General features: G+C 43.1%; 1 protein-coding gene across 1 annotated transcript in view; it reads left to right on the top strand.

Moving 5' to 3' along the window:
• RIN3 (Ras and Rab interactor 3) overlaps nt 1–21323 on the top strand; it is a 693813-nt gene that overhangs the window by 271724 nt on the left and 400766 nt on the right. The gene's annotated exons all lie outside the window — the stretch shown is intronic.

Genomic DNA, 21323 nt, shown 5'->3' with positions numbered 1-21323 from the left:
TTATGATGTGCAATTTTATAACTTCAGATATGCCATGGTGTGTCAAGTCTCATGTTTTAAAATGTTGCATGACATTAGGGAAGATGGCAGTGGCCTCTGACCTGTCACACATTTTTTATGATTACTGCAACATTTTGAATGTCTTGGGCTACTGCATACTTTGGCAGATAAGTTATTGAAGTAAGGTTTATATTTCCTGATTACATTGAGGTGTAAACGACATCCTGTACTACCCAGTGGAGTGTTGGCAGATGTTCACTTCTATTAAGTACAGCGTTTCATAAAGATAAAGAGGACAGTGTTGGGTTTGGAGGTGTGGCCTACGAAGTGGGTACCTTGCTTGGGTGATTGTCTAGTGCAACTATGTCTGAAAAAAGGCACAGCTCGCTAGTTTCCCCTTCTGTGTGCAATTTGTTCTTTCTAGTCCTGATTTTTTTCCCCTTTGCGCCTTGGGACTTGTAGTCCTGATTTTGAAAATGGGAAGAGTGAATGCAAAGAATACAACCTGGATTGGAGCACCTACTTGCGCATTGTTTGGGGAAACCTGAGAGGTCAGAAAAGGTCATTTGTAATGGTTCATGATTAGTGGTAGAAATTTACCAAAAAAAGAAATGGAACTGTTTTCGGCAGGGGAGAGGGTAGGTGGAAGCATTGTGCAACATGTGACATGGTGTTGCGGCCGGGGCATTACATTATCTGTCACCCCTCCACCTCAGAGGAGGCTGTTTGCAGCACTACAGAGCCAGTGAGCTCCTTCTACAGCAGCCCGGCATGGCCTTTCCATCATGGCCGCCGGGTTGCCTCAGATGTTGCTGCCTGGACTACGGAGGCCCGAAGACTGCCTCCTTGCCCCTGGATTGGCTGGGCTACCTTAACACTGGATGCCCATAGCCAGCAGGCGATGCCTGCCCCTCTTCCAAAGGCCCAATACAAAGACCCCCGTCTGTGCCTGTCTGTGCCTGTCCGTGGCTGCGGGAGCAGCGACCATGCTCCGACCTATCGAACTGGACCATCAGTAAGTAGCTCTGAGAACTTCAACATCAAGACTTGTCCCCCTACCTTGCTCAACCTCAACACTTATAACCCTACAGTTTTGCGAGTGCGCTCTTGCACCTTACATGCCTAACTCTCTTTGGCGAACTATCACGTACCCGCATGTGCTGTACCCTACCGTTCATCCATTACTGTACTTTGAATGTACATTACACTCATTATACCCACAAGTTAGCACAAAGAACAGGCGATATACTAAATATTACATCACATGTGGCTCCTTACATGCGCGCCTCAAAAAGTGCCTACTATTGCTTCTTTTTTCGTCTATCACCTAGGAAGGCACATCTCGCATAAAGCCTTTTACAACAGGACCATGGTGTACAACATCGCTGCTCCTGCCTACCACATTGCCAATTTTGCAACTAACCTGCCCACTATCTATATTGCCCTACCCGTACCACTGTACTGTACCACTGGTAGCGATTCATATAGTATTCCCTACATTGTACTGCATTACTGCCATTATACTGCCTGTACTACGTTACTGCCTGCATTATGTTACTGCCACTAGCACCGTACGGTCCCGTCATTATACCTAACTGTTTATAACAGTGTTTGCATTACACTGATTTGGTGCCTGAAACAGAGTTCTACAGCTCAAATACTCGGCTTGCACTAACACTGCTACACCCTTGAACCCAGCTATATACTGACTGGTTTATTCATCCAGATGGATACCTAGGGATCGAGCCTCAACTTTATCACCAGTATGTATTACGACAAGCCCTCCCCCAAACATACCGTAACACTACAAATGTCCACTCGCCTCCTCGTACTTCCTGTATATTCTGGCTATGCTACTTCTTGCCCCACCCATGCTCTGATAATGGCGGTCTGCTGCATCATCTGCACCCTACCCCTGTGCTATTCCAAGAAGCCCCTCATACGCACTCTGTGCCTCCTAGCTCCACTGCTCCCACTTGGTTCACACCTAGGAGACCTCCCTGCATCAGCTCCACTGTCAGCCCCTCAGCGTTACCCGACTCCTCTCAACCACACCTCACATCTCCTCACGCCATGGCCTGACTGTGCTGGTTGCTTTAACTTCGTACTCCCTATTACTAACTTGCCCCTTGCATGTTTCCCTCCCACCTGTAACTGCATACTTAATGTAGAACACTGTACCATTAGGTGAGGCTGCACAAATTGTGCACCCAAATGTTTGCCTCATTTTACCTACCTGTAACTGCATATCTTGATGTAGCACCCTGTACCTTGAAGTGAAGTCCTCCTGTGCAAGGGTCCTGTAACCAATGCAAGCTACCACCCTTGCGAGCTATTCCTGCAATGAGTGTAAACTGCTACCTCTGTAAATAATCACTGTAACTGACTTTCTTAAGCTAAAAGCGCCTAGATGCCTCTGGGTTTTGTGCGCTATACAAATGAAATAGTCTTAAGTGACCAGTAACTAAGACTCCTATTACAACTTTACACTTGTATAAGGGCATAAATGGACATATCCTCTATATAGAATGGGGAATATGGTCGTAAGAGGTAGAGAAATGGTAAACAGAAAAATAAAAGTAGTGGAACACCGCTCCCGACTATTCCTGCTCACTTCAGTCACTGTTCATGATCTCCAAATCAGCGTCTGGGAAAGGAATGATTTTCTGTGTTAGGAAATGAAGACAGCACAAACCTCAGTGAGAAAAGACCCTGTCGGAAGTCATTTAGTGTTTCCTATAATAGGTGGTCCATTTGATTTGGACAGGAAGAGAAAGGCAGGTGGGGAGTGTGACTGCTGACTCCAGTTTTAGAAGCCCACCATCTCTGCTGGATCCTCTTTATGACGGCTTTCACTGGACATTCAAGAGCGGATACTCCAAGCTCAAGACTGGGAGGTCAAGGAAATGAGATCCACATATACATTTTGCTTCCTGCTGTCTCCCGGCAATCCAATCTCTTAAATCTCACCGAAATTTGCTTCTCTGATTTTATGAAAAGATGCCCCTTTCCCAACAAACATGGCCTTTGACTCCCTTTGGGAAGTACGAGAAGCAGACCGCCTTTGTTCCACAGGTGATTGCTTTGCCTGGTTGCACCAGGGAACTATTCACATGGTTCTTTCAACTGAGTGTTCACTGGGGTATCTCTGGATCCCCCCAGTAATGACATAAAAGCGAAGGCTTAAATCTTTCTTTGTACAGGATTGTTTTTGTTGTGACACCTGGCCTAGTGCTTGCTAATTAACAAGGGGGGTCCTGGGAGTCCCTCTGCCAATCATTAGTCCCGGTTAGGAGGGCCTTGGCAAGATTCTTTAGCTCACCCACTTTCACAGAGGATAAATATCCAAAACACATCTGTCTTTGTCCTGCCCAAGGGCAGTCCAGCACCGAAATGATAGGGAATTCTCTGCTGAACAATAGTACCAACAGCAACCCCAGACACGTGGTTTGGTCTGGGTTGCCCTCATCAGTAGGGTGAAGCTGTGCCTCTCTAAGACTAGTGAGCAAGTGGTCAGTAGGGGTTGCTGTTGGTACTCTTTTTCAGAGGAGAATTGCCTAGCATTTCGGTGCTGGACTGCCTTTGGGCAGGACAAAGACTGATATGTTTTGGATATTTCTCCTCTGTGAAAGATGGTGAGCTAAAGACTCTGGGTAAGTCTCTACCAGGACTAATGTCTGGCAGAGGGACTCCCAGGACCCCCTTGTTTTTTGCTAGTGCTTGCCAAACCTAAACCAAGCTCCTCATTAACGTACGGCTAAATCAAACCTCTGTTAAGGTACATATTCATTTAGATCAGTGTTGTCCAACTGCAGGCCTCAGACTAGAAACGATGTTGGATTTTCAGGATCACCCATGTCAATATTATGATATAAAATTGCATACAATGATTCTAAACGTATGCAAAGTTTTTCTCATGAATATCAGTTAGGGTTGCCCTGAAATCCAGACAGGATTTCGACCCGTCAGCATTCCGGCACTCGAGTCATGGGGTTGGAGAACCCTGATTTAGATTTGTTTCTTGTTGTTACATTTACTTTGTAGATGCCAAAATAAACAAATGCTAACTCACTATCCCCATACATTCTATTGGTAGAAGAAATGCTCAAAATATGTTGTCTGGTTCAGGAATGACTGCCTATTATATCTCATTCACTCTTCCCAAGTTGTCCTTGTTCTGTAAAAACTGCCAAACGAGCTACAGGATCATTTAATCGGCAAATGTCAGGACGATACATGCAGCATTCCTAAATAAGGAAGTGAGTCACATCTACCGAATTGCTCATTCGTCAAAGGTCTAATGCAAAACATCAAACGTCTCAACATGCGGTCAGCACTCTATGTATCATTCACAAGCAAGCCAGACCACTTAAGCGAGCTGGACAATATTTTGGTGATGTTACTATCTGGATGTCAAAAGAGCCTTCACTGGTTACAATAAGAAAATTGGTGCTGTTCCCCCAACCCCAAAATCCACAACATCTAAAGTTCTCGCCATCTTCTTTTTACCTGTTTCAGGTGAGCCTAGTCCAAAAGGCTGTTGCATTTATCCTTCGCAGGAATCTGGCTGTACAAATAAGATGAGTAGTGTCCAAGGTAACACCCAATTTGATTGAAAAAAAACACTGTGTATATGGACGTTTTGATTGAATTGGATGTTACCGTTTTGTTTTAAGACAAAATAACCAAACATGAGGAGTGGGGCCCTGCTCCCCATGTTCGGTATTTTGGGGTTCCAGAGGTGTAGGGGTGTCCCACGCTTTGTTAGAATTGGCTGTGAACGACAAACTAAACTAAAACAATGAACTAAGAAAACAGGGGCCTGAGCAAATCGACTGTGGGCAGTTCAGCCGCAAACAACTCAAGCACGAACAAACAACCCAGATCCCTCCTGACACCACTACTTTTACCATCAACAGCAAAATTGGGAAATACTGGAATTCTGGCTCCTTTAATGCACAGTTAGGCCAGAACAGGGCCGTACCCACTGATGCTCAGCTTGATGTTTCTCATGCCATTCAGCCTCAATCCTCACTTGTCTCCTTTGGGGCAACCTTCCCACAGGAGAATGGTCAATTCAGGGGCCTGAGCACTGTAACGAATCTGGACTATTTGTCCCTTCTCCCCAGAGGGGAGCCACCCCTTTGAGGGTAGGGAGATGGGCATGCTCAGCAAGACCCTCCCTACGGGTCTGGGCAAGTGGAGTATTGTTAAGAAAATCTTTTCTTCCTGAACAGAGGGAACCGTATGAATATATTTAAAGACTTGAAATTTGGCATACAGAGCCTACAGAGAGGCTGCGGACTGTACTGCGCGAAACTGATGACCTTTTAAAAACAAACCACCTTGGAAATGGGGAAACAAGTATTGGGCCAAGCAGACCCCACAGACTGCGGCTCCATCCACCTTTTATTTTTTCCCTAATTGTTATGGCCAGTTAGCTAATAGGATTTGGACTTGGACTATGATCTTTGGACTTGTGGCGAGCACCCTTAATTTGTGTTGGAGTAGTGCACTCCCCTCATAGCGGAAGGGCTAGATGGGCATTTATTTAAATATAAATAAACGCCCTTGAAAATGTTACAACTTATTCCGACTGCTTCTTCTGGTTCGCAACAGGACCTTCAAATGCTTTCTGTTTCTGATCTGCTTCTGGCCTGGTATTGTGCTCTAACCATATTATAATTGCATAGCAGGTCTTTTCCTCCCTTTCCTCATTTGCCTTGAGCCCATAACTCCTATGTGGGCTGATGACACCTATTACTGCCCCCCTACCATGTGTTGTATTGCATTATTAATCTGAATGTGTTCTAGTGCCCAGCCTGATCACTGCGTAGTAGCACTTAGTGGCACTCTATTTTCCAGAGCGGTGCACGGCAGTTCACACACAGAAAAACACAGGACTACTGAAGTCTTTGTAGAATAAGTGGCATACGTGGTCCAAACAGACTAGGTGGGAACAGAATGAGGTTGCCAAGACTTTGTGGGGGATGGGTAACTATTTTACTTTGTTTCTTAATGGAACACCAATCTAGTAGTCTTCCAAAAGCTAGAATTCTAGTAATTAAATGAAGGAGTGCTCATAGATTCAGGTGCAGGCAATCAAGGTGTTGCACAAAAAGAACAACTATCGGTTTCAGATCTAGCCTCTGTCTGCGTTTTGATTTCCAATGGTGGTGATTGTTTGCCCGAATATTTATGCAACCATCCTTTTAGAGGGAGAGAAAGGGAGGGAGCAGGAGATGGTCAGTGGTAAAGTAAGAAAGTGAAATGGATCTGGTGTGGAGGGCCTTGGGTAGAGATGATTATGCAGGTAGGACAGCGGATTGTTCGACCTAGTAAGGCGGGGGGGCGGGGTCTGTAACTTTCGGCTCTTCATATATTTGACTACAACTCCCATCATAGCTAGTTATAGCAAGGGATATTGGGAATTGTAATCCAAAACATCTGGAGAGACAGTTTGTAAGCCCCTGTTGTAAGGCCTGATCCCCCTCTTCCAACCAACTGTTCTCGAAGATTTCCTACCACCTTACACCAAACGCACAAATTCCCTAGAGACGTCTGACATAGGCCTAACGATTGGCACATCAACACTAATCGAGCCATGACTACGCTCTTCTTACCCCTACTACACTCCCTTGCATCATGGCTAACTAGGCCTTAAGTGCTGTAGGCTGAGATTTTTGGCTCTTCCTTATGGAGAACATAGTCCCAAGTCTCGCCGCCAAAACCATAGCGGATTGGCCTCTAGGGTTCTTCCGACATGCACCCATTTTCCTCCTCTTCTTGCTCACCAACGATGCCACCTCTTTTCTTACAGAGCCAGGTGCAGCTAGGCCAACTCAACAGAATAAAAGGATGCCATATTGGAGCAACTTATATATGCTGTCTATATAGGCAAATCAGAACATTTATGGTCTCTTGGTCCCTAACAAGACTTTGGCGGGTACCTTCATCCTAATGGATCTCTCTGCAGAAACAAAACATAATGGTTCCAAAACTCGCAGCACTTAGGACTATCGCAGATATCCACAGAAACTGGGTTTTGCTTTTCCTGTAAAATATCCCAGCAAATCTAGTTAAATGAACCCCTCTGAGTCAAAAAATCAAATGTAGGAGTTCCCCAGTTGTAACTACTTTCTTCACCCATAAGTGGCTGTATATATATTTGCTAGTGGATAATAGTTGGGTAATCTAAACTGCATGCTTGCCACAACACCCTCCTACTACAGAGCTGAGAGAAAATCTGTGTATCGCCAAAATCAACTCCATACTTCACAATCTCATCCCTTTTACTGGAATAAGGGCATGAGGTCTTCTTTCACCTGAATGGCTCAGATGGCAGGCTTATCAGAAGAGAGGCTGCTCTCAAAGTTGCACATGTTTGTTGGTGAAGAGTCTAGCCATCGTCGAGCGGTGCTATAGAGGTTCAGGGCACTGTTGTGGACTTGACATGTGCACAAGCATGCCTTTGAAGTATGGAGGCTTCTTCATCAGAGTGTTTATGAAACATCCACTGCTTTGAAGAGAGGATAATATGGGAAATTTCCAAGCCACCTGTACCAATTTATATTGCCATCTCTTGCTTGATCCACGAATCACTCCCTCTGAGTAGTGCTCTTGTAGTAAACGAGCAGGTCCCTAATTTTTGCTTTTGTCTTGTATGCTCTACGGGCTTCCTCTGGCCTTGAGTGGTTCCTCTGCTCTTGCCCTGATCCTGTAGTCTGTCTGTCTTGACCGATTTCCCCCTCATTCACTGACTCTGGCTTCTACACAACCCTATGAGTGTGGCTCTTTGCGTCCCTCCCTACCCGCCTCCATGACTTCCGGCCACTTGTGAGATTTTGCAAGAGTCTGCTTCTCACTGGAATTCAGGTAGGTATAGAAAAGTTCACAACTCTTGCAAGAGTTCTGAGTCTTGAGATGTTGGGTGTCCAGAAGATAGGAGGGCGAGAGGGGGTTTACTACCTGCCTCATTCGCATATTGTGCACTTCTGATATGAATCTTCTCTAAATTTTCACTGTTCACGGGTAGGTGGGGCTTCCTGGGGCCTAACGGGCTGTTAAGATTTAGTTATGAAATTGTTTATGCGGTTCCCTCTTGTGAAATAGGAATGCACTCTGTCCCGTAACTGTGCCTTGATTGTTTGATGCACTGGTCTGTTGCTTTTTAATTTCCTTCTTTTCACGTGTCCCTACTCCTTGCACTTTCAAATTACTTTGTTTTAAGTTGGCACTTTCTAATGTTCCAATAAAATAAAACATTTAAAATGTGTCTAGCTTTTTGAGATTTGGAATCCATTTTACGCGATTTCAGACACTGAAATCATGGAGTAGTTATCTTTTGTTTTATTGTTTATTCTGAAATACATTCTAAAAGAATGTTTTCACAATTATGAATACAAAACAAGTTAAAACCAATCATTACAATTCATGATGTATTACAAAATCTAATAAAAACACAGATAAAACATAATTTCATAGTATACATTAAAAGACAAACGCTGGTGGGTGGCCATTATGTAAATGGGTCTTTCAGAAAGTGTATGCTGTAATCCCCAATGGTTATTTTTCAATGCCATCATTTGTTGCCAAACAACCCCCTTTGATAAGCGTTTAAAATCATGACAAATTTGCTCAAAGTGCAAAATACGACCATCATTTAAAAACTCACATTCCAGTAACACATGAACAATGGTTTCAATTTTGGGTGCACTACAATAACCTTGACCTCCTGGCAATAGGGACCTGAACTACACAGGATGGTAGTGTGGATGAGTAGCTAAGCTGCTCAAGAGGGGTCAATATGAGCAGTAATGTTGTGACATAGTTATACAGTAGCTTTTATTCAAATAAACACTTATACTCGAGGTTTCTTGATAAACAATTATTAATTTGTAGTCAGTTATAGAAGCCTTCTTCAGAAGGGAGCAAAACAGGTAACACTTAAAATATACTTCAGAACACACTCTTAGTTTCTATAAATCAGATGATACCCATTGGGTATGGCACACAGACACGTCCTACACCCTCGGGTGACTTAAGTAGCTAGGACACTGTGAACGTTGAGTTATCACTGGTACATTTAGAGCAATATTGAGTTTGGTGCAGATTAGATGGGGGGGAATAAAACAAAGGTTAACAAATAAAAAGTACTTTGAAACCTTCCAATGTTCAGTAATTTAACCCTTTCCTGGGGAAAAGATAAAGCACAGGGTCAGAGGTAAGAGTCACTCAGGGAGCCAGGACAGCTACTGTCCATTGCACAATTTCTAGGGGAGCTGCAGATCTTCTTTGCAGGTAGGTACACAGTCTTGCAAAACGTTTTTAGAAATGTTTGTAGAAAATAGAACACTTGAAGGGGCACAAGCTGGGAGGCTTGTGAGAGGCAAAGCTATAGCAACTCTGCAAGGTAACCAAGACGGGTCTCACCTGGGAGCAAGCAAGGCTACACACCAAGAGGTAAGTTCTCTTAGGTTCTACAGTATCCCTTGTTAGAAGAAATGATTCCAGCTGGCTTATGTTCCTGTACAGCTCTGCAGATCATGTTGTTCCTGAGCCTCAGTCGTAGGGACAAGAGGGGAACGTCTGGGGACTCCTGCATTGTAATGGAAAGGTCAGCGGCAGCAATGGGCAAACTTCAATTCAGTAGTCCTTCAGTGTTTCAGCTCCTCGTGTCTGACAGCAACTAGCAAAACTGCGATTCTTGGATACCACATCAGACTTTCCTTGCTTCTGGGGTACAGCACCCTGTTGAGGTGGCTTGGTCAGTCCTGCATCAGGGAAGTCTGGAGGATCTTCCTAGCCCTTGTTCTAACTTGAAAGCAACACCCACAATCTGGTGTTACTGTCCCTTGCACTTCGGATCCAGCAGCAGCAATGGAAATACAGCCAGCTCCGAGAGGATGTCTAGAGGGGCTTACTTTGGAGTTGATTGGTCCCACCAACTGAAGGGGAGAAGTCGTCCTTGCAGGGTTTTCTCTAGTTGAGGAGAATTTGGAGATTCAGCACAGCACCAATGGTCCAGGAGTTGCAGCAGGCGTCTCTTCCAAGTTCTTAGGATTCCTTTGTCCAGTGGTCGACTCTGCCTTTCAACCCACAAAGCCTCAACTTTTATGCATGTTTCTCCCATTCATTGCAGCCTAGCTGTTAATCACACAGCAGAGTGGCTGTTCTTACCGGCAGCCAGCTGGCCAATCACCATTGGGTGCATGCCTGTAATCAAGTGGATTAAGCACAGGGAGTTTTGGGCACCTCCCTCACTTCCTGTCCCTGCCAGACAAACTGGAGCCAGAGTCGGGCTTCACTTGTAAATCCTGCCAAAGATGAAACGAACCAAGGGACCAAACCTGGTTTGACGTGCAGAGTAAATCTCAAGAAGGACCTTTCCGACAAGAAATTGTGAAAAAAGACCGGGGCCATTTTGACAAAATGGGTACCCATGGGTGCTTTACTGCAGCTGCGAACACAGCCCGTGGTAAAAACACACGACAATAGTTAAGTGAGCTGCCACCAGCTATTAATTGTAGAAAGGGTAACATAAAAATGTTACATGAGAAACTAGGTAAAGGGGATACGAAATAACCCCTCCGGAACCCTACTGTAAGATAGTGTGTGCTGGGTCTAGAAAGTTACAAAATGTAAGTAAAGTCAAGCTCACTTCACCGCTCAGTAGTTTCACCAAGAGAAGGTATTTAAACCTTTGGGAAATCTGAGACTTCCTTGTGCCACTGCACTGAAAGTGCTGTGTGTCACAATGTAAAGATGATGCCTATGGACTCTGACAAACTCCAAAAGTTAACAGAAACAAATGGTCTAAATCACAATCAAAATACATGAGAGGGTGAGGAAAAAGGGCTCATTCTCTCCAGGTTAAAAATGAAAAGTCCTGAAGTCCAGCAAAAGAGCTGGGGGTCTGTGAGGTAGAATGGAATTAGCACATTTCTTAGAATTCTCCCTAACCGGTACTCTGACTTACAGAACCTACAAGTTCTTAGATTGCGCTCAACCCCCTCTCGCGCCCACAGAACTTCTCTCGTCGGGAAGAGGTTGAGCCGCAAACACAAGAACTGAGCTCTTCCAAGAAAACATGGAAATCTGAGCATATAGTTTGGTGAAGCACCCAAGGACCTCACGTTAACGAGCCCTGCACAAAAAGACTTAAAACTGCAGACTTCCTGATTGGTTAAAATCCAGTCCCACTCCCAGATTTTCTTCTTGACAAGTAGGGGAGGAGCCTGTAGTGTAGGCAAGTTTACTTCATATCTGGTCATGTCATTACAATTTGAGATCCATTTATTGAAATAGGCACACGCTTTTCCCTCATTAACCTGTTTCAGTTCCAACCATAACAAAGGCATGTCGCCAGACATGATTTTAGACAGTAGGCATAGATGTTTCCAAGCAACTTGGGCAGCAATAGACGCCAGTCCCAGCTCGTAGCGTACCACCGCTGCTGGAATGCCTGATGGTAAGCAAAGAACTCTTCTCCAAAAACAACCCTCTAGTTTATCCCAGTAGGTCGTTGGATAGAGTATTGTTTCAGTTACATATGTAATTGCTGGGAGTACTTTTTTGTTGTAGTACTCCACCACTGGTGCCATTGGAAAAATATCCACATATCTTATTAATGGAGTAGTTCCCTTAGCTGCCAGAGAAGTAATCTTACCATTTTGATGGAGAAAGGATTCATTGTGGCTATGACCCTCAAACAAAAAGAAGCCCAGGTAAAGAAAGTTTCATACCTGCTCAATAATGGTTTCCCAAAAACCATTGATAATTGCTGTGTCTTCTATTGCCAGCCCTAAATTGGAAAACCTTAGTCTTGTTGACGTTGATTGTACGATTTTTTTACACCTTGTGTATTCTGCCAGTTGTCTTTGTAGGCCGATGGGGGTAAAATCCAACAACACTAGGTCATTGGCGTACAAAAGATAGTTAGTCCTACTGTCTGCTAAATAAGGCAGGAAACAAGGTATCTCTGTAAAGGCACCTGCAATGTCTGAGATAAAGAGACTAAATAGGAGGGGGGCTAAACCGCAACATTGCTTAAGGCGCGTCTACTTTGAATCATGCTCAACAAGGTCCCTCTACCTTTTAACATCACCTTTACACATGTGTTAGAATGTAAAATGACAATCGTACTCAAGAGGCCCCTTGGGCAACCCAAGTTCAAAAGCTGTTAGCACAACAAGCCCCGATTAACACTATCAAATGTCATTGAAAAGTCAATGAACGAAATGAACACAAGTCTCGCCTTTGTCGCGGCTTCTGATTTGAAGAGATTAACAATGAAGCCATTATCATTCGTCTCCATTCACTTCATAAAACCTGTCTGATTGGTTGGGGGGCTTCTACCTCCCTGTCCACTTAATTCATGCAAGCAGACAATGTAGCAATATGGAGGCAAACATTTTTGATGGCACATCAAAAGGTCCAATAGGGCGATGGTTAGCAGGGTTAACTCGGGACATCTTTTTTAAAAATTTAGACCAAAATTGAGTTTAGCCATGAGTTGGGCTGCTTTTCGTTTGTCAGGACCGTTAAATATTTTTAGTAAGACGTCTGTCCAGAAGATTGGTTGGCTTTCAGTCCCATCATGGACAGACCATCAGGGCCCAGTGCCCTTGAGTTGGAGCTACGGGTGATCAAACTGATCAGATCTTCCAGATCGATGTCCAAACTCCAGGGCATGTCCAAGACCATCTTGTGTGGGGCGTGATCTTCACTCGCACTGCCAGAAATGTTAGGAAAGTGCTCCACCCATTTTGTCTTGTGTATAGGGTTTACCTGGAACAGTGAGGATCTGCATTGAGAAGGCTTCAGGAAGATTGAGCGCCTTTAGAGGCCATTACCAGGAGCATTCTCGTCCTGTAACAACTGAGCGTGCCTATCATTTTGGAGCCAGTTCCTATACAGTTTTCAAAAGTCTACAGTGGATCGAGTCTATTGGAGAAGTGTCTATTGGGCAAGTCCATATATATATAATATATATATTTTTTTTTTAACCTTGTAGCATGGGATACAATAAGTGCTTGTGGGTAAGTAAAGATTTTTCATCTGAGGCTGCATTTTTACTAAAGACAGTACTTGGCAATACTATGTAAGACACTGTTCTAAACAGCTCATAAATATATGTACCTTTTTAAGAAGGGCCTCCAGAATATTATTAAATATCCTGATGTAGTCATTCCACATCAGACAGTTGCTCCCAGGCTTTACCTGTAAAACCCACGGGAAAGCGTTGGGCGTGGACACTCTGTCTTGAATTTGACAATTCAAATGAAGCATGACATGGTCACTTAATTTTGTAGGCTTAACCATAAAAGATGGAACTAATGTGAAAATCCCTTCATCCCCTGAAGAGGATCATCACCCAAAACATTGTCATTCAGAATACAGAGACCCCATGCATACATCAGAGCGAGGAATACCCACCCCTCTTTTAACTACAGATTGTCGATTTTATCATTATCACTATATTATCATTATCACTATAAGGGGATTGAACGCATAAGTTGTTCAAATGCCCACAATTAAGAATCATATTAGAGTTTCTAAGGGTTTGCCAACTAAACCTAACCTCTTCAATGGTCTTGAACAATTATTCCTAACTTATTTTCATCGGGTTCCAGTAAATATTCAACACTAAAGTGTAACTAAGTTCCAGGTAAACCAAGGGGTCCCACTCTAACTCCACAGCCTGAATAAACGCATTAGGTTGAGTGTAAAGGGGAGGACAACAGACATGTCTGCTCTTATTCCACACAAAAGACTGCATGCGGGGCGACCCCCTACCCCTTTTGTAAGCTGGGTTTAACAAAAGTAAAATTGCCTCTACTGCATGGGGATCCAGAAGCCACGTCTCCTGTAAACGTAAGACGTCCACTGCCACCAAGTCCATACTACAAGCCTGAAACAAACAAGCGGATCCCCTGGTGTTCCAAGATATCATTTTGAAATGGTAACCAGTCATTATTTCGAATGCAATAATTTCGAAAGACAAAATGTCGAAATTATTAATTCGAAAACAAAAATGTCGAAATACAAAAATGTCGAATTTTTTTCGATTTTTCGAATTGAATTTAATACAAGGTAAGTGTTTAAATGTGTTTTATTATTATTGCTAAACATCTTTTATTATGTTTTTTTGTTAACAGTAACAGCATTAAAAATCTTGAATAAAAATAGCAATTAAATAGCATGTACTATGTATTATTCTATATAAAATAGTAGTTAAATAAATATATAATGTAAACTGCAATTTCAAATAAATAATTAACAATTGCAAACTGTAACGCTAAACATTTAGTATATTTTTTCGTCAATAGATGGCGCTATTGTTTTAGAAATGAGAGATTGTACATTTGTTTACATATGGTAATAGCATGCTACGTGAGGTTGCGTTGCGCTACGTATACGTAGGCGCCATTTTTAAAGTTCATTTTCGCCGCGGTTTCATCGTGTTCGGGTCTCCCTGCGTTCCTGTGGATTTTTTTTGGGATCTTCGATTTTTTTTTACCCCTTCAAATGGATGCAATGTGTTTTTTTTTTTTTATGGATTCGATGGATGGTCTGCTTGGATCGAGGATGTTTTCGCAAGGATTTTCTTGGGACGTTTATATTTTTTTTCCTGGATTCGTTGGATGTTTTCGTTGGATCGTGGATTTTTTAGCAAGGACTTTCTTGGGACGTTTATGTTTTACTTTCCTGGATTTCACTCTTTTGGATCGCAATCGTGGATTTATCGTTGGATGGTGTTTTTCATTGTGTTACTTTTTGCATTTTGGGTTCATTTGATGTTGCTTCGTGGTGATTTTTACTGTTTTTCCCTGGAATTCTCATGGTGGAATGGATATTTCGCAAAAAACGTGAGTATTTTTAACATTTTAAATTGTAAGCTATTGAATCAAGGTAATTGTCTTTGTCATGTTCATTAAAATTTCGTACTAATTGCTCTAGGCGTTGTTCATAGTCTCTGTATTTTTTCTTTTTTAACTCTGTGCTTGCTAGTGAAATTGCTTGAGAGATTCGAAATTCCTGATGTGATTGTTCATGATTTAATTCCTTCAAAAAATGCCACAAATTGGGATTACTTGTGTTGAACGTTTTGTTAATTCGGCTGTGCCATCCCTCAAGTGCATTGTTCGTCCTAGGTCGCCCTTCCAAGGTTGCATTGTAACAATTCCACAAATTTATAGTGTATTTTGGTCTTCTTCTGGTTCCATTTCTTGTTAGTTGTCCAATCCATGTATTTTCCATATAATCTAAAAGGTCTGCATTTTCTTCTTCATGATTTTTAAAATAGTCAGTGTCAATCAAATGTTCATAGAAATTTATAACCTGATTTTCTTTCACAAATGCCAATCCGAATATTTTTTTTACGTGATGTTGAAATATGCTGTCCTCTGTGTATTTGCTACTTAGTCCAATTTTTTGTAGTTTTTTCCATATCGACTGAGTAAAATGAAAGAAGCAGCCTTGTATGTTAGAATCAGGGTATATTGAAGAAAATGCCTTAATCTGCGCTAATTCAAAATCCATGATTATGCTTGTTGGTTTAGAATTGGGTACAGTGTCCTTTATTGTGTTTAACATGATTCTGTAGGTTTCCTCATTTTTTTTGGGCATTAAAACATAAACAAGTGGAATCAGTTTATTATTTATTGTTCCATGTATCGAATATAATTGTTGGAAGGGGTTTGGGCAGGCTTTGAAAGTTGCATCACCTTGCCACTGGGCACTTTCACTCAGATGCTTTAGATTGGTTTCAGTAGAAAATATTAACATTTTTTCGTCTCGTACATCAACTGTGGCATGGTGGAACTTTTCTCCTTTAGCTGTCACTGCAAACGCTTCTGGTATGTCTATTTCATTGTACGTTGTAGGTGCCGGTGGTAGATTTTCTTTTTGTTGCTTTGTGCGATTTACTGTGCGTTGCATATCTTTTTCGCTAGGCATCTGTGCAGATATGTGTGTGGGTAACATGTCACATACCGTCGATATGACCAATCCGCTTGCTTGACCGGGGTTTTCTGTTGCCTTTCTTTTGAGCTCTTGGAGAGTCTGTTTTATTTCTATTTTTGTTTTGTCCGGTAGATGATTGTGTTCCCCCTTTATTTTCGTATTGGCACTGGCAACTATAACACGCGCGGCACATTTTGACCGCCCATATTCGATGCACTTCCAGTACGAGCGGTCATTTTTCTCCAATTCTTTATTATAAATGTATCCGTTCCATATCAGCTGTTTTCCGCCTTTTTGTGAGGTTATGTACTCAACCCTTTCTGTCATGTTCAATCTAAAGTAACAGAAAAAAACGATTTACTATCTTTTCCATACACTAATAATAATATATTTTACAATTTAAATATCGTGTCACATAATTTTTTTATATTACCTTATTGTTTGCCTGACGTAGCCGAATCGAATATACTTCAGTTTGCTCTGACTCAGGTTCTGTCAGCTAATGACAGTTGTCCACAACCGGCATCTGTCCATTTGGTGTTTAGGCAAGGTTCTTTACTCGTGGGTGTCACACATTGGTTTAACCCCTATGACCCTTGATTCTATGTGGTATTCGTTAGTCTTAATGTACTTTATTTTCAGATTGGCATACTGTTATGTTTGGTGGTGGAGAGGGTGGTGGGAGAGTTTCGGCGTAGAGGTAACGGGGGGTTGGGGGGGGGGTAACCCCCCCCATAAAAATGGACGATTATTATCACCTCACTTCGCTCTGTTAGTATTATCGTTCGACTTTTTTTTCGAATTTTTTGTTTCGACTATTTGACTTTTTCTATTATATATATATAAATTCGACATTTTTGTTTTCGACATTTTTTTTTTGACATTTTTGTATTTCGGTATTATTTTTTCGACATTATGACTATGAACCTTTTGAAATCAGTACCGGACATACACTGCTCTTGTTATAAAATTTGACTTGGTCGTGAGACCATGGAGGCAGTCAACCAACTCCAATTAGTGTTTGTTGGGAAAGATTTCCTTTATGTGCAATTTTCTTTCCATTTATGGACCCCGCCAAACTTTTTGCTTTTGTTTGGCTATCCTAAGTGGACTTTTTCCAGTGGAGCATAGCCTTCAACTGAACTCCCCTGTGCTTTTGCTCACTGGTTCTGGGGAAACTGACACGTACTTCAGACTGTCAGTACTGGGAAACTGTTTCCCTAAGTTTCTGACTATGTTGCCATTCCTTGGTAACTTTTTTAACGAAGCACAATGTACCTTCCAGTACTGTGCGTTGGGGCCCCTTTTTGATTTATATCCCTAGACGCCCTCAAAGGACGTTTTGGTGATAGTACGAGGGTGCTTGGGACGAACTGGTGGCAGCAGTTAATTTCCATAATGTGTTACTTTTTAGTAAATCAAACCACGTTTACCGTATTTTGTTCAAGACTGTGGCCAGGTATGAAACTGGCTGAGCCACAAAGTCTTTTGTTTTGTCCCTTGCCTTCACCCAGGTCGAGTAACCCTTGTTGTCCTTATTTGGGCATGCAGCCTCCATGAAAACGGGGTTCATAGTGATAATCTCGAAAGTCAAAATGTCGAAAAAAAAATGTCGGAAAAAAAAATGTTGATTTTTTTTGAGGTTTTTTGTTTGAAAATGGGGGGTTCCCCCCAACTCACCTTTTTTTTTAACCTATTTTTATATATATACTAGAGCCAAAAAAAATATAGAAAAAAAAAATAATTCGACATTTTTTTTCTCGATATTTTTGTCTTTCCACATTTTATTTTCAAGATTATCACTGACCACCTGAAAACGGATCTCTTTCGCGGGCTTCGGTCTGTCATTTGTATGTGTGTGCCCAGGAAGCGAGCTGGGACTGCCTGAATGACTGAGACCACTGTGGGCCATGATTGATCCATGTCTGGGATGCCTGCAAGAGAGCAGATCTTCGATTGGAAGTCCATGATTTTGGCTCAAAGCTAATCTTGGATAAGAAAAGGGGCTCTGCATCCATACCAGGTTGATCACCTGTGTTTTCACTGAACTAATGAAGGAGCCAAGCCTCCTGCATGAAGAAACAGACTTGTGAAACAGCTTGAGACACTTTGGATGTTTTTGGCATTCTTCGCCCTCTGCTGTCCTGTCGGCAGCCTGCTTTCTTCTTTAATCAAGAAGGCCTATCAAGGTGCTTCGCCCCTTTGGAGTAGTGGGAACAACTACTCTCAGTGCCCTCTGCTTACCCACCGAACGAGCCCCTTCGGTAGTGTTCCTGGGCCATCCATTTAACGGTCTAGCTCTACCTCAAGGTAAACTGAAGCATCGCCACCATCTCGAGTGCAAGCCTGAGACTTGGGACATCGCTTGTTTGTAGTCCGTCCATTCTTCTGCCAAATTTTGCAGGACTAACTTAGGTCCCGAATTAGGAGAGTGTGCAATGTTGCCTGCATCCATGATTCCTGCATCACTACCTGGTGGTGATGGTCACTATAGATCCCTTGCTGTTCTGCTCTCCTGTGCCCTGAAGCCTGTTGCCCCGGAATTTTTTTCATACCTCCTTCGGAAGCTGAGAAAAGGCAACTGTCCTGTCACGGGACGATCGCCCTCCACCTCAGCTGCTGAGAGCCAGAGTACAGCGAATCTGCTGGACTCAAACCTACTAGCGACCTTGACTAAACTGGCAAAGTTTGGTCCGGTCTGTTACGAGGGTCGGTGAGTAATTGCATCACTTGCTGGTGGCCCCCAGGCACAAACCAATCCCTTTTACGCACGAGTATCCCATAAAGGTATTCAAACTTGGCAGGGTTAGCATGCGCTCCCTAGCTATTCTCGGCATTTGAGCACTGCTTTGCTGCCATGGGCAGGGCCTCCTCGAATAGTGGGAACCAATTCTTCATCGCCTCAAGCCCCTTCCTGACTTGCTACAGCCCTCCCAAGAAGACACACTTTTTGTTTCACCTGCGCGATCATGCGTTTTTACGCACAACTGTACTGTTGAGCACAAGGCTCCACTCTTCTTAAGGTTGAACTCGAAAGTTAGGGAACGACTCAGAAGAATTGCCTAATGCATTTATATGTTAACTAAACCCTCTTTTTACAGGTTACAGGTTGTGGCTGTGGTTTTTCACTGTATAGCATTAGGAAATTTAATATGTGTGTGTGTGTATATGTATTCACTCAAAAAAAACTTAAAGGGGATGTTATGGTTAAGTTGCACTACTAAAAACCTATGCAATTCACTAAAAAAAACTTTACCAACGTGCCATTATGGTTCAAAGTAAAACCGAAAAACCCCTGTATTTCGCCAGTTATGGTAGGCTAAGCAACCATACCTGCCCGCACCCCTGTGCACTGCTAACACTAACACCCAGGACATGAAAGATGGCATCACAAATGTCATTGATGACATCACTGATGATATCACATTTGTAGCCCCGCCGTACATCTACTGACCCATATTACCATTTGTTGCCTCTTTGCCGTTTGCAAATTGCCTTATTACCTGCCATACCAAAAGATAAAGCCACCTGTAAAAGGGACCTATCAAAGTGTAAATAACATTTTTAAAAAATTGCATACACTCCAATTACTTCATATTTATCAGTAAAATACATAGACGCAATCATCTTTGCCAGTAATAGTCTAAATTTGCAAAGCAGTAACGTGTGCTACTAAAAAGGAGGATTACTTGTTATAATCTAGAAGGCTTTGGCTGGTTGGATTACAAAAGAAAAACCTTTTTCAAGATGGCCACCATAGAAGGGGAAGGCTGTTATTTCATATAGTCCCTCTTCCCTTTCCCTGGTAGGCTGCAAAAAGCACAAGTACGTGACGTGACGCAGAACCTGTAAATAAACATACTGCGACGTACAACCTAATAACTTACATTTCGAAGTAATAGACTGGACTGTAAAAGAAAACGTGAACATTTTAGAGTTTGTAAAGTAGGTTTATTTAAAAACAAACTGTCAGACATCGCATTAATCCCATTTTCAATACATAAGTGTGACATGTGCAATGCTGTCTTGTTTTGTAGGTGTTTCTGCCGATGTCCGCGTACACAAAAACATGAATAAAAGATAGCGGCGGCACCGAAGAAAGCTAACGTACTTTACGCTGTTCCACAACCAATCAGGGAAAGCGCCACATGTTCACGGGCACAAACCTTTTCCCCCATTCAGTCTAAGGGGAAAAGAGAACCCCCCCCTCTAGAACTCCCCCACCCCCCCGCACCACCAAACTTTCCAAAGAAATTCAGAGTGTCCGATATATTATTTTTTGGTAAACTTTGGTGAGGATTGTCATGATGCCTACCCCCGGAGCACCGCGCCAGGCCAGGCCCAGCACCCCCGGGAGCAGGCATCATGCCCCGGGTAAAAGCGCAGCGGCCCCTTATAGGGGCTCTTTGGACTCTGTCCTGGCGCCATAGGCGCCAGGCTCATAAAGGAAGGTGTTTTGGTGCACTTACCTGATGCAGACCATGCTGCAAGATTCAGGCCTCCCTGAGACCTGAAAGGGACTATTTTTTCATTGGGACTATTTTGCCACTCGGGTGTGGCCAGGGAAGGATACTTACCTGGAACTACTTTGGGGGCTATTTAAGCCACGCCCAGACAGTAGCTCACGCTTCGCGTTGTTCTGCATCCAAGCAGCTGAACGCTCACCGTGTCTGCTCCTGCATCTGGTCTCCAGCCACGCCCGCCTCGATCCTGGAAAACCTGTAAGGAAAGAAGAGAAAGGTGAAAACCAAGGATTTTATCAAACTTCTTACCTGCATCTGGAACCTTCACGCCAGCGTTCCTGAGAAAAGACTTTCATTTAAAAGCACCGCGTTGCTCGCTGCAGCGCCGCGCTTCACTCACCTGTCCTCGGGAGTTCTTCTGGCTCCACCGCGACTGTCTGCACCGGTCACCACATCTCTGCGCCTAAGGGAGAGAAGAAGAGACAAAAGGTGAGCAGAAGGAACATATGAGGAAAGCCTAATTTTCCGCCATAACACTTACCGGTCTTCTGTTGGTGGATCATTCCTCATTTCGGGTCGGCGCTGCTTCGTTGGCAGGTACCGCACCCCGGCCCCTATGGGGAAAGGACAAAAGACATTATTGGAGGGATATAAAGACATTAAGAGGGATTGCCCCCATCGCTAACTCACCTGAGTTTACCATCGGCAAGTCAATCCCTCAACGCATCGCCTTCATTCTGCACCTGAAATAAAGGACAGATCACAGGTTAGGAAGGCAACAGAAAAGGAGGCTCAACACTTGAACTTTTGTAATCTTCATACTTACGGCGTTCCGCTGGGAAAAGTCAAGTGGATTTTGCCAGCGCCATTCTGAAAACCAGTAAAGTAACTGGA

This window comes from Ambystoma mexicanum, chromosome 14 (assembly GCF_040938575.1).
Source record: "Ambystoma mexicanum isolate Mex_15411 chromosome 14, UKY_AmexF1_1, whole genome shotgun sequence".
In the NCBI taxonomy this organism is placed as follows: domain Eukaryota; kingdom Metazoa; phylum Chordata; class Amphibia; order Caudata; family Ambystomatidae; genus Ambystoma; species Ambystoma mexicanum.
Note: the sequence above shows the minus strand (reverse complement) of the source record. Positions and strands in the feature narration are given on the sequence as shown.